Source organism: Triturus cristatus, chromosome 9 (genome assembly GCF_964204655.1).
Source record: "Triturus cristatus chromosome 9, aTriCri1.1, whole genome shotgun sequence".
Classification (NCBI taxonomy): Eukaryota; Metazoa; Chordata; class Amphibia; order Caudata; family Salamandridae; genus Triturus; species Triturus cristatus.
Genome location: NC_140592.1, coordinates 153,204,241 through 153,218,452, shown reverse-complemented (window position 1 = coordinate 153,218,452; position 14,212 = coordinate 153,204,241). Strand labels below are relative to the sequence as shown.

The following is a 14,212-nucleotide window of genomic DNA, read 5'->3' as shown; positions in this document are numbered from 1 at the left end:
ATAGTCTATGCAAAAGCATATGATCCACAACTCGAACGGAAAATGCTACTTACCAGTATGCATCTGTCCTTGGCATGTAGAGCTGTAGAGTCATATGCGGCCACCCGCCTCCCCGGGTACCTATACTGTTGCAGTTGCATCTTACTTAGATACAAACATTCATGGTAATCTCCTTCTAACTACTCTTACTGACTCCATTATGACCCACTGCGGGAAAACAATCTAACAATTGAGTCGATACCCATGTGCACTATCACCTAAGGGAGGAGTCACCTACCTCGTGACTGGAAAGACTTCTTCGAAGAAAAACAAAGTGCAAACATCCGGGCCCAACACTAGATGGCAATCTATGCAAAAGCATATGGCTCTACATGCCAAGAACAGATGCATACTGGTAAGTAGCATTTTCCTTCCAACGCTCCGCCTTCCGGCTTGGCACCGAAACACGCGTTAAAGCCTTCCGGCTCGGGATCGTGTCGTCCACACTCTGGCACCGAGCTGAAACCTTTGGGTTCGAAGCCAAAACCAGTCGCACGCCCAAATCCTTCGACATCGAAACCGTCTTCGGATCCAAAATCTTCGGCACCAAAGATACCAACACCGAAAACTTCAGTACCAAAACATAAAGATGCTTTGCAACCACCACAGGAGCCCTGTTTCAACGCCCCACCTTCGAAACCGGACCCAAAACTAAAAGAACTTTATATTAATCCAAAAACTGGACATATTGCAACCAATTTGCCACATAAACGCAAATCTGAATCAAAGGACACTTATCACATTCCTTTAAAAAAAGAAGCCTGTTGGTACTAACCCTTCTCCTCCTCCATTACCTCCTTCCCCACAAACACAGCATTTACTAATTACTCCTACTAATTCGCCACAACCACAAGCACCTGATGATCAGGATGATGGGGATAGGTGCTATGATCCTTCACCTGCAGACCCGCGGAAGGAATATAATGCGGATTCTCCTACAGATAATGATCCTGACCTTTATCCTACCAAGCCTTCTCCACCAGATGATAATGTGGGCTATATAGAGCTGCTAAGTAAAGCTGCTGAATATCCTGGGGTACAATTACATAAGGAGTCCCTAGAGCAGGATTTTCACTTTGAAACCCTTAGTAGTTCCCAAAAAACACCCCCACACTCCCTATGCTCAAAAGCATGTTAAGACATGTGGACGACATATTTAACGACCCGGTTCTTACACGCATTCTCACTCCCAGGATAGACAAAAAATATAAACCTGCACCATCAGATCCAGCTTTCATTAAAGGCCAGTTACCCTTAGACTCTTTAGTGGTTTCTAATGCCTGTGAATGGACCAATTCACAGACGTCAGGGTATGCTCCACCTCCAGACAGAGAGTCTAAGCTCATAGATGCCTCCGGGAAAAGAGTAGCCTCCCAAGCTGCAAATTACTGGCGTATTGCTAATACCCAGGCCCTTTTAGCCAGGTACGATAGTGCGCATTGGGACGAAATGGATCAATTGCTCCAATTTCTGCCAGATGAGCATAAAACCAAAGCCCAAGACTTAGTGCAAGAGGGGAAGCTCATCTCTAATTCTTCCATTAGGTGTGCACTAGATGCAGCTGACACTGCGGCTAGAGCCATCAATACCAGTGTGTTACTAAGAAGACACGCATGGTTAAGGATTTCGGGTTTTAAACCCGAAGTTTAGGCTTCCATTCTTAACACACCATTCGACAAACAGCATCTCTTTGGTCATGTAGTAGATGCGTCCTTAGAAAAAATGAAAAGGATACAGACGTGGCAAAAACTATGGGAGCCCTGCAGTCCCCTTCCAATCGTGGGTCCTTTTGGCGCACCTTCTATCGTGGGGGATCCAAAAATATCTCTTCAGACACTGCCTCTACACCATACAAAGGCAACAATCAGCCCTCTTCTTCAAAAGGTTTCTTTAGAGGAGGCTACAGAGGCAACAATGGCAAGGATAGAGGTAGAGGTTCCACAACACGCACCTCCCCCCCAAATAACAAACAGTGACTTCCCTACGATTCCCTCCGATCATTCAACACTTGTCGGGGGACATCTTTCACAATTCCTCCCTGTCTGGCAATCAATAACTACAGACAAATGGGTGCTGGGAATTATCCGATCTGGTTATTGCCTGGAGCTTACCAACAACCCTCCAAACATTCCCCCGTGTTCACACAAAATGTCACATGATCGTTTACACATCGTCAAACACGAGGTTCAGTCTCTCCTTTTAAAGGTAGCCATAGAGCCTGTACCACTACAATATCAGAGGTTGGGTGTCTACTCCCTGTACTTTCTAATACCCAAAAAGGACCCATCTTAGACATCCGAGTTAAATCACTACATACTATCAGATCATTTTCACATGGTGACACTTCAACAAGTGCTCCCACTTCTACAGCAAGGTGACTTTGTCTACTCTAGACTTAAAAGGCGCGTAGTTCCACATTCCAATAAATCCCGCTCACCCCAAATATCTCAGATTTGTGGTAGCGGGGCAGCATTACCAGTTCAAAGTGCTCCCATTCGGAGTCATCATTGCTCCCAGAGTATTTACCAAATGCCTGGCAGTGGTCGCTGCTCACCTGCGAAGACAACACATTCATGTCTTCCCGTACTTAAGACAACTGGCTCATCAAAGCCAGCACTTACACAAAGTGTCTCCAACACACTCTAATAACACTACAGTTATTGCACCAACTGGGGTTTACAGTCAATATGTTGAAGTCTCATCTCCAACCTTCCAACACACAAACCTATCTAGGAGCTACTTTAGATACTCAAAAGCTCTGGCTTTACCCAATGCAACTATAATTCGCAATATTCAGGCTCTAGTCGCTCAGTTTCAACCCACCCACTCACTACCAGCTCTAGTGTATATGAAACTGCTGGGAATGATGGCCTCTTGCGTCATGATTGTCCCCCAGGCAAGGCTTCATATGTGTCCCCTCCAGGAATGCTTAGCAAGTCAGTTGAACCAGTCGCAGGGTCATTTGACTGATCTAGTGAAGGTAAACTGCCGCACCCATTGCTCTCTGCAGTAGTGGAACCCACAAAATTTATCAAAAAGGTGGCCCTTCATAGACCCTGTTCTACAGACAGTACTAACAGCAGACGCGTCGCTCACTGGTTGGGGAGCTCATCTCCAGAAGCACACAATTAAAGGCTTGTGGAGTCAAAACCAAAATGCTCTCCACATGAATCATCTAGAGCTGCTAGCAGTGTTTCTAGCGATCAAAGCTTTTCAAATTCACCTTCTAGAAAAAGCTGTCCTAGTCCGCACCGACAACATGACAGCTATGTACTATATACAAAAAACGGGGGAGGGGGGGGGACACACACTCTCCAACTGTCACACCTAGCTCAAGACATTTGGAAATGGGCCATACACCACAAAATGTATCTCCTAGCCGAACACCTTCCAGGAGTAAACAATCAAATTGCCGACCTTCTCAGCAGACCGGGGCAGCAAATCCACGAGTGGGAACTTCACCCTCAAATTCTCCTCCCATATTTTCAAAGTTGGGGTTTTCCTCAAATAGATCTTTCGGCACACATGGAAATGCAAAATGCCCAAGCTTCACCTCCAGCTATCCACATCCGCTCTCCAAAAGCAATGCACTATTGATAAACTAGTCAGGGATATTTGCATATGCTTTTCCGCCTCTCCCACTCATTCCATCAGTGGTTCGGAAACTCAGGCAAACATCTCTCACACTAATCCTAATAGCTCCCACATGGGCCTGTCAACCTTGGTTCACGACACTGTTGGAGTTATCAATAGTTTCACATCAAAAGCTACATCTCACATCCAGTCTCCTCACACAGAGCCATGGAGAAATCAGGCACCCAGATCCCAAGGAACTCAGCTTAACAATCTGGCTCCTGAAGTCCTAGACTTTGTATACCTCAGTCTTCCTCCAGACTGTATGAAAATTATCAAAAAGGCCAGAAGGCCTACTACAAGAGCTTGTTATGCAGCTAAATGGAAATGATTTGTTATCTATTGCAATAATAACAATATCAATCCGTTGGATGCTTCCATACAAAATATCATCTGTTATTTATTACATTTGCAGCGGTCAGAATTAGCTTACACATCCATCCGCTTACATCTTGCTGCAATAGCCGCGTACCTCCAAAACAGACGGCACTTGTCTCTGTTTAGAGTACCAGTTGTCAAAGCAGTTATGTAAGGACTAAAAAGAGTTTTACCACCAAGACTTCCACCTGCCCCAGTATGGAATCTTAACATAGTCCTTACACGATTAATGGGTCCAGCTTTTGAACCAATGCATAAATGTCAACTGCAATTTCTCTCATGGAAAATCGTTTTCCTCATTGCAATTACTTCACTGAGGTTAGTGGGTGAGCTACAGGCACTAACCATAGAAGAACCTTTTTTCCAGTTTCACAAAGACAAAGTGGTCCTTCGTACCAACCCTAAATTCCTACCTAAATTAGTATCTGCCTTTCACATTAATCAATTGGTTGAGTTACCTGTGTTCTTTCCCCAACAAAATTCTGTGGCAGAACGTGCTCTACACACTTTAGATGTTAGAAGATCTTTGTTATATTACATAGAAAGAACAAAACCATTACAAAAGACAAAACGACTTTTTGTTGTTTTTGCTCCACCTCACAAAGGCTATCCTATATCCAAATCAGGTATTGCTAGATAGATTTTTAAATGTATTCAAACATGTTTTACCAAAGCAAAGAGGACTTTAACAATTCGCCCTAGAGCTTATTCCACTCGCAAAATAGGGGCTACTATGGCTTTCTTAGGAAACATTCTAATAGTTGATATTTGTAAAGCTGCAACATGGACTACACCACGCACATTCACCAAACACTATGGTGTAGATGTGTTAGCAAGGCAGCAAGCTAATGTAGGCCAAGCAGTACTTAGAACACTCTTTCAGACAACTGCAACAGCTACAGGTTAGCCAACGCTTTGGAAGAATACTGCTGTATGGTCTATGCAAAGCATGTGATCTACTGCTCACATGCCTCGAACGGATAATGTTACTTACCCAGTAAGCATCTGTTCTTGCATTTAGAGCTGTAGATTCACATGCGCCCACTCGCCTCCCTGGTACCTATACCTGTTGCAGGTCCTTCTTATCTTATATACATACTCTGGTCATCTCTATTCTACCTTTACTAACTCAATTCTCACCCTCTGCGGAAAACAATCTAACAATGGAGTCGATACCCATGTGCACTATCGCCAAAAGGAGGAGTCACCTACCTCGTAACTGGAAAGACTTCTTTGAAGAAAAACAATTTGCAAACATCCGTACCCAACACTAGATGGCAGGAGTATGCAAAGCATGTGAATATACAGCTCTACATGCCAAGAACAGATGCCTACTGGGTAAGTAACATTATCCTTCTGGTTGACGGTGTCAAATAAGATTCCTTTTTTTTTTTTTACTATACTTGAAATTTTGAAAGAACCCTCTCAGTACCAAATAGGTACAGTTCTGGCCCATGAAAAAGAGATTCAATCAAATGCACAGACATTCTGGTTCCCTGGAGATAGTAGATATCCCTTAATGCCCATTGGGTTTATGTTCCTGTTCCAAACCCCCTATCCAGTTGTATTGCCAGAGAAGAACACAGGAACCGGCGGGTGGGGAGGTTAGGGGGTGGTGCGAGATGGGCTGGTAGTTCACCTCCTTTGCTATTTGTTAATTGCCACAGTTCTTTGCGAGAGGTTCCTTCTCTCGGCCCACAGGCTGATCAGTTTCTATCCCGCTACATCCAAGGGAGGGGGAGCATAAAGAGGCTTCCTTGATCCAAGTACGCGAATGGAAGTAGAGAACCAGAGTCATGACTGGTCACCTGTGAAGGAAAAAAAAATAATCTGTGAGAATGTTAGAATGAGTAGCAGGGTGGAACATGACTGCTGTGCCAAGGTCTTTCCACCATTCATGTGTGTTCTCTCTGTCTTTTATGATCTAATTTCCCACTATCTGCTTATCAGTGTGACTCTGGTGACAGGTGTGAAATATTATTATGGTATGTGTTTTCATCCACGCAAATACCTTTGTGGTGTGATCTAGGTGTCCTCGCAGGTGGTTGGTGCACTTAACAAATACACATAATATAACATATGCCAAAACAAAACCTCATTAGGTCTCGCCTAGGAGAGACCTTTAGTCATCGGCACAGCTTTGCGGGCAAAAACGCGAACGCGTTGCATTGCTTCCAATGGCAACGCGTGCACGTCTGGCGATTCTCTTGCGGGAGCGAGCGGCGCCATATGGTAGCAATTAGTGCGCTCGCTCCTGCAAGGGAAACGCTGCCTGCTCTCGGCCCCTCCCCACCCCCCCAACCCCTACTTGTTTCCAAGAGCGTTCTCTCACAGTTCCAGACCATAACAGGAAGAACCTTTTTTCGTTGGTTTTTACTGCTGCTTGAAATAAAAGTATTTGGAAAACATTTTCAAAGAAGGGATGCATATCATATACACACAAGGAAAAGCATTTCTATACTTGCTATGTATCAGCAGCAAAGATCTGCTGTGAATTTGAGTATAAAATAGTGAATTTGCTCGTGAACAAATGCTAATCGCGTCTGGATAACCGCTTTAACCTTCCCTGCAAATGTCTGTGGCATAAACTAAACTTGGGCACTGTTATTTTCCATTACAAATGTCCAGGGCGTTCTGTGTGAACAACTGGGGATAAGTAATGTTTTAACTAGCTGATTAGCAATCCCATTGCCCTTTCGACTTGTGCATGCTCTACTGAACCCCTACAGGGCCAAGGATGCCCCGGCCTTCTTTTCCCATTTCTTTTACTCGCAGGCCTGCAGAATATTGAATTTTGAAGATGTAAGTGCACAGAAAGTTACTTTAGTTAAACGATGAAGCACCAACCATATGTATGCACTGTCTCACCCAACATGAGAGGCTATTTTAGCTTGAGGTGTACAGCCGCTGTAGAAGACTAGGTTGAGGTGTCACTAAAAAAGATGTGATGGATGTTGAATCCGTCCTAACGACTGGTGATGATTGCTGGCTGCATTCCATTCCATAGTTTTTTGCTCTTCTGTGCAATAGAAGAGAATAACCAATCTTATACAAGATATTCTTTGTCGTGTCTGCTCCCTCTGCCCCCCCAAAGGAATATTCCAGCCAACAGAACCAAGTTGTGTTCTTTCCGCAAGGGGACACAGGCAGTGGCTGCTCCTCCGCTAAGGTGGAGGAGCGTCGCCCCACTGCCTTGAAGCAGCAAAAGAAGGAAAAAATGTAATAACATATTATCATTTTATTTTGTCCTCCTTCTGTGGCAGCTTGCCTTATGGGGTGAGGTGGGGGCTGAAGAGCAGGGGAGGAGTAGTACAACCCTCCTAAGTGCACCATGACTGTTTGGTTTGCCCTCTCGGGCTGCCCAAAAGAGTCATGCACACTTTCCCTGATCTCCATGCATGCTGCATGGAGGACATGCCTACCCTCCAGCCCCTGACTGAGCGCTGTGCCATTTCGACCTGGCAAGTTAACCTACTTTCCAGGCCCAAACCTTCTTTTTTGTTTTGTTTTTACATATAGTTCACCCCTCTGGTAGGCTCTGGACAGCCCATGGGGAGGGTGCAGTGTGGTTAAAAAGTGGGACATGTAATTTTAAGTTTTACATGTCCTGGTAGTGAAATACTCTTAAGTTTGTTTTTCACTACTGCAAAGCCATTCTCTTCCATAGTAGAACATTGGGATTGCCTTATTACATTTTATAAGTGAAATTTCCAACTGGGAAAAGCTGGGAGCCCTAATTTTTATGTCTCTGGACTCACAATTCAAATACACAACTTATGATGAAGTTGTTTTTAAAATTACAATTCTGAAAATGACACTATTAAGAGTTGGCATTCTCTTACAACATTTGGTGCCTTCTGCCTCTCTCTGGAACACACGTCTGGTGTGGGTGACAGCTTTTTTCCTGCATTCCCTCTCAACAGCCACACACAAAGGAAGGGTAGGTGTGATTGAGTAGCCATCTGCATGTTGATGGGCCATCCTGAGCAGGGTGGGAGGGAGGAGGTGACACTTTGCACCTGAAAGGTCTGTGTCCTATCCCCACACAAAGCATTGCATACCCTCCTTGAGTGAGTCTGGAGCCTGGGCATTTTCTTGTGCACTTCAAATGCACTTCAAAGCATCTCTTTGAATCCTCCTTACTTCAAAGGCCCAGCTGGGTATACAGACTGGGCCTCTGACTCCACCAAATCAGAACACTGCTGAAACTGAGTACTTTCTGCCAGGAAGGACTGTTGTGGTGTAGGAGGGTCTGCCACTTTGCTGACCTGCTTTGCTGTGGTTGTCTGCTGCTTCTTACATCCCAGAACCTAAGTTTCCCCAAGGGCTTGTTGGCTTGCCTCTTGTTGGTGGAATCTCAGGCATATCAAAGACTTCACTTCCATCTTCAAACAGCACCGGGACTTTGCTTGCTGTGAGACATGCTCTGTCAAGTGATGCCAACCCAGTCCAGGGCCCTTGGAAGTGAGTGTAAAAGTGCTGCTTCTGTCCGAACATGTGCATCGACACTGTTACTTCGATCGTATCCAACGCATTACCTGCTGCAAGGTCGGGATCAACGAATCACCGCTGTTACAGGGACCAAACCGGCGCAATGCACTCTGAACCGCACATCTTGTCTGGAACCACAGCTTTGGAACCAATGCATCACTGCCACTGCTTGGGAAAGAACGACGCATTGCGCCTCAAACGTGGATTAACCCGGTGCATCTCCTTTAGAATGCCGCACTCTGAACTGGTGCTGCCCTCTACGGAACAGACGCATCACTGCAGTTGCATGGAGAATTCCAGCGCAACAACCCTGCACTGTGGGGATCATTATTACTATCTTAATTCGAGCTGCAACAAGGATTAAGGTACTTTTGCCAAGCGGGCCCTGCATGGCTCCTGTAGCCGGCCTGTGTTCCATTGCAGGCGGCCTGAACTCTTGACTTTTTCCCGGTCCAGCGCAACCAATTAACTCTTTTAGCACCATGTGCTTCTAAGCACTATTTTTATATTTAATATTTGAAAATGTGTATCTCAACTTCTACTTATTGGATTTTCGTCATTTTTGTCTTTTACTCATACATTTTTTGTCTATTGTTCTAATTTGGTGTGGACTCCTTATGTGGTGTTTTCATTGTGTTACTGTGTTTTGTGCATAAATGCTTTACACATTGCCTCTTACTTCAGCCTGGCTCTCTGAACCAAGTTACCAGAGGAGGAGAACAGGGTTTTTGCTTATGCTGCCACCTCGCCACCTGCCACCATCTCGATCAACCACAGTGTTGTTGAATACTCTATGGTGAGAGCATTTGGACACTGTCCTCACCAGTGCAATTGTTCTTGAATTGCATTCTGAAGCCACAGAAAACTAATTGTCGCTTTCTCCCAGGCTGACCAGCGTGATATTGGTGCTGACTCAGTCTTTACTCATGTTTCATCTTGATGTTTTGAAAGTGCGGGCACTGAGCACAGCTCTGGGGCAGAGGTATTCTAATTCTTGCCTCAGGTTCTTCTATGTACAGGGTCTGGTATGTGACTGCTTGTAACATGAAGTGACCAAATATCCCCAGAGAAACAGCATTCCAGTTATGCAAGCGTTTTCCTTGCTGTCCATCTTTTGCCATAGTTTGTGCACCAGGACTAAAATTTGTTGAAAGAAGGACAAAGAGCAGTGGTGGATGTTTGCATGTGTGGCCTTTGGTAGATCTATTCAGCTGAGCTCTGCTTCCTTCCTTATTCACAGTGAATACATAGAATTTTGTTCTTAAGGTACTTGTTGCATCAAGATGATAATTGGTGGACAAAATATACGATTCCAACATGAAAATCCCTAATCTAGTGAAGTTTATCATGGGTAGATTGGATTTGTGAATACTCAAATGTCACCGATATGAGGGAATTTCAACATCACAAATGTGTCTGTCAAGATAAAATTTCGAGGCATTTCTGTGTTGCTCTGCAACCATTCAAAGCATAAGATTATAGAAGGTCACGAATAATTTCAAGTTTGTTTCCCACCATGTCGACTTGTGTAAATTAACTTCTGTTAATGGCAGGCGTGAGTGTGTTTTCATGGTGGTAATGGGGATAGAACACCACCACTATAGTAGATGGGCTTTATCCACAGAAAATTATTTTTCCCATGGAGAAGCAGAAAAAGCTTTTTTTGCAAATGTGTGTCTTTACACGTGTGCTCTTCTGGAGGTCTGCGACATGTACAGGTCTCAGGAATACTCCCAACAATTCTTGCGATGACATCATTATCACATATAGTACAACATCCAAATCCCAAACAGATTGGTTTTGTTTAAAACGAATTCTGCAGGGAATTAAATCCTTGAGGGACTTTTCAGAGATGCCACCAATAGATATGCAAAGTTGCACAGACAAGTAACATCAACTGTATGCTAAAGAAATCTCCACAGCTGGTACATATTAGAAAGTGAGGTTGTGTTTCTTCTCACTTTCTCATTCCTACACCATTACTTAGGTGTAAGTAGTATCCTGTCACCCAAAGGCCTGGGTGGGCAATGTGTGAAAGTGAGAAATGTCAAATATTGGATGAGTTTGTGTCTGCAGTGATAACAACCACATGCCTTACTTACTGCAAAAGGCTGATGCATCCTTTCCATGTTTTATCAAGATCTGCTTTAAGAATGAAAGCCACGTTTTTCTAGATCAGCTTAAGAAAGGCTAGTAAAATGGTCTTTGTTTATGATATTTCCTCAAATCAAATGCATGGCAGAACATACTGTCCTCATTTATCATCTGTCAGAGATCCACCATGAGTGGTAAAAGTTAGGTGCAAAAACTTCCTTCCACCTAGGGCAATGAGAAGAAATGATTTTGTGATTGTAGTTTTTAAAGTGAATCGAGTGATTGTACCCCTGAGACTTACTGAAAAAAAACTGCTCAACATGTGTTATTATTTGAGAAATACTTTTTTCCCTCCACGGTGTTTTAAGTATGTTGAAGTGTGGAAATAGACAAAACATCTTGGGGTTACTTTGACATTGGAGGGTGAATTGCCACCTACTCTACATGTTAAGACCACTCTGCATTGCATACAAGGCACTTCATAACACAGGACCGTCTTACCTTACATAGAAGTTCAAATGGTATGTACCCAATAGGGCACTTCGATCAGCTAGTGCTAAATCATTCCAGGTATTTAAACAAGCATTGGCATAGCCAATAGGTCTCGCCTTTGGGACCTTATATAAGTATTTAGTTATGCAGCACAATATCATTGGTACAACAGCATCAACTGTTGCATGGCTAAACACCTATAAGGTCCCAAAGGCGAGACCCATTGGCTATGCCAGTGCTTGTTTTTTTCTTGGAGTGGCACCCTGCATATGGAATGAAACAATTTTTCTGGGCCTACTTCTCTAACAAGTCCCAAACAAGTATGCTTGTGGTATTTCAAGAACGTTTACTCCAAGAAATAGATAAAGCTATCCAGTGCAACTCTTAAGGTCAAGTGACTCCGGAGCGCCCTACACCTTAAACAGAGCTATTATTAACTCACTGGATTGCAGGAAAAGCTGCATCATGATTAAAGATTATAACTGAAATCTTATCTTGAACAATGAAGTATAACAATGACCACTACTTAAGAGAACGATGTGCTTAAGTTTAACTGCTTCTGCAATAACTTATATTTCATAAGTAAAACTACAGCATGATCAGCGAGTTTAGAGCAGAGTTTTTCAAGATCTGTGCAATATCTTTGAACAAGGCTATTTGTTCCTTTTCTTTTCAGGTACCCATTTACAGAAGTCAAGTAGGTGGTTTAGGTGTGCTTGATCTATGTATGGTAAATTCACAAGTTACATCAGCATTATGGAAATGGTGTGGATTGTGATAGTATAATAGGTTCTGACGAAAACCACAAGCATTTACAAACATAAGTGGCAGAAACATGTTGACCCTAAGAGGAAGTGGGGGTAACTAGATCTCCAGGGCTTCCTAACCTTTCACATTTTTAACCATAACGGCTGGTGCCCAGATTAAAACATTAGCGTTCTCAGGCAGGTATTTTAAAGAGTAACCCTACCCCCACTCACTACCCCATTCCTTTTCCAACAAAGTGCTCCAGTGCATCTCACAGGTTGTAGCATGCCCAGTTCGCAACGCAACGGAATGAGAAGGAACTCTATGATTAAGTATGCCACCAAGTTGTACGCATGGTGGGTGAGAGTTCTTTAAAGCAAAAGGATTATTTTCTACTTATATTGACAGAAGGGTTCTTGGATTAATCTAGTAGAGTTGGGCTCTATAGTTTGTTTAAAGTTATGCGTCGGAGGAAGGTAAGCCCATGCTCCACATCACCTCTTCACTCCCCTTAATTTGTTTATGGCTACTTAAACTGATAAGAACAGATACTACACTTGATCTTAGCCAAAAGGCTGAGAAGCGATTGTTTGTTTATGGCTACTTGACAGCACTCCCATTCCAACAAGTAGATGACTCTCCAGATGCATTCCAAGTTTCCGTGTCCATCTGTGACATCAAATCAAGTCAAAGCTTTTAGAGATGTCATTCTGAACAACCTTGGCACGCTTCCTGTTCTGTTTGATACGCCTTCGTACCTTAAGATCAGAAGGGTCCGCCAGCCAGGTTACCCCCAGCGGATCCTTTCTCAGCACCCTCTGTGCCCCATGGACCCCCTTCGGGCTCCACACCGACGTCTGTGCTGACTTTCGGTCTGGTACCCAAATCTGCACTGGCCCCTTGAAAATCGATGCCAGCGCAGACATGTCTGGAGGAAGATCGTGGTATCTGACTCCGAGCCGACTTAGTTTCAATGGAGGCCGTGCCCATATCCTGATGTGGCGCAGCCAGTTCTCTATACTTCTGACTTGGACACTATTCCATTACTGTGCATTGCGCTCAGACACAGCACCGACCTTTTAGCTCAGACTTCAACCAGAGTCCGAGGGTAGTTAAAAACAAATGTTCTTACTGAAGTCCTTCAGCCTGGCCAAATACCGGCCAATCCTCTTCTAACCTTCAATGAGGCTCTCACTGATACACTCTTGGGCCGTTGGATGAAGCCATGACCTGCCCTCTAGTTAATTGCCAGGTCGCGCTTTGCCATAGACCAGCTTGAGTTGACCCTGAGTTTTTATCCGAGCTTCCCACTTCTGAAAGTTGATGCTGCAGGCATCTACAAGCAGAATGAATCCAAACACCTTTCTGAGAACTCCTCCTAAAAAGGGTCCAAATGTATGGTAGCATTTGGCAAGAGAATGTTTTTGACGACCAGCCTTGCCGTGAGTTCGGTTAACTCTAGCTGCCATATAGGATGTAACACCCATGCACTCTTGCGCCTGATTGGTGAGATCCTACTGGCAGTTCCAGAAGGCTTACAGGCTTTCTTGGCCCAAACCATTCAGGATGGCTGGGATGCAGCGAAGTTAGTTGTTTGCTTGGGCCTAGACACAATTCACTGTCTACGAAGGGCTATTGGGACAAGTGCAGTGCTCCTGTGCCACGCATGGATGAGAGCCATAGGCTTCTCTGGGTATGTGAAAGCGTCCCAAATTTATGTGCCCTGAGATAGTTCCCATCTTATTGGTGAAAAGTCAGTCCTGGAGCATTTTAAAGGAAGCAGAGCCATGGCATCTTCTTTGGGCCTTTCAACACCATTCTGGCACCCCCAACAGTTTCGCCCTTTTGGGGGATTCTTCTGGGGCTTGGCATATTGACCGCGCAAGGCCCCATGGCCCTCACAACAGGCCTGCCAGCCCATTTGAGATCAGGACTGTGGGTCCAATAGACAACCGTTTGAAGTCATAACTGACCCCTCCTCAGTTTTTTTTTTCAATGGAGCCATCCTGGATGCATGGCGCTTTCAGGCTGTCCCTCCACATTTGAGTCCAAAGCATTAAGGCTATGATCCCAAAGTTTCAGCCTCTGTCCTGGGTCTCTGTGAGAATGGCTTTGACACTTCTTGCATCCTTCTTGCCAAATGTGCTCTGGATTGGGACCTGAAGTACTAGTGGGTCAAGCACCATGGAAACCTGTCTCATTTAAACCAGGTTTCAGAGGAAAAGAGGACTACAAAGACTGGGTTGGGGAGATGTGGAAATCCGAGGACTTTAGTCTCTGGCGGAGACCTATCTCCACATCAACTTGCTGAAGTTGCAGGCAATTCGCTTGGCGTTGA

General features: G+C 44.4%; 1 protein-coding gene and 1 pseudogene across 1 annotated transcript in view; one reads left to right on the top strand and one right to left on the bottom strand.

Annotated features, from left to right (window-relative positions):
- The window catches only part of ACTR8 (actin related protein 8), a 177,176-nt gene that overhangs the window by 107,040 nt on the left and 55,924 nt on the right, over positions 1 to 14,212 (top strand). The gene's annotated exons all lie outside the window — the stretch shown is intronic.
- Positions 12,304 to 12,461, bottom strand: LOC146797561 (U2 spliceosomal RNA; annotated as a pseudogene).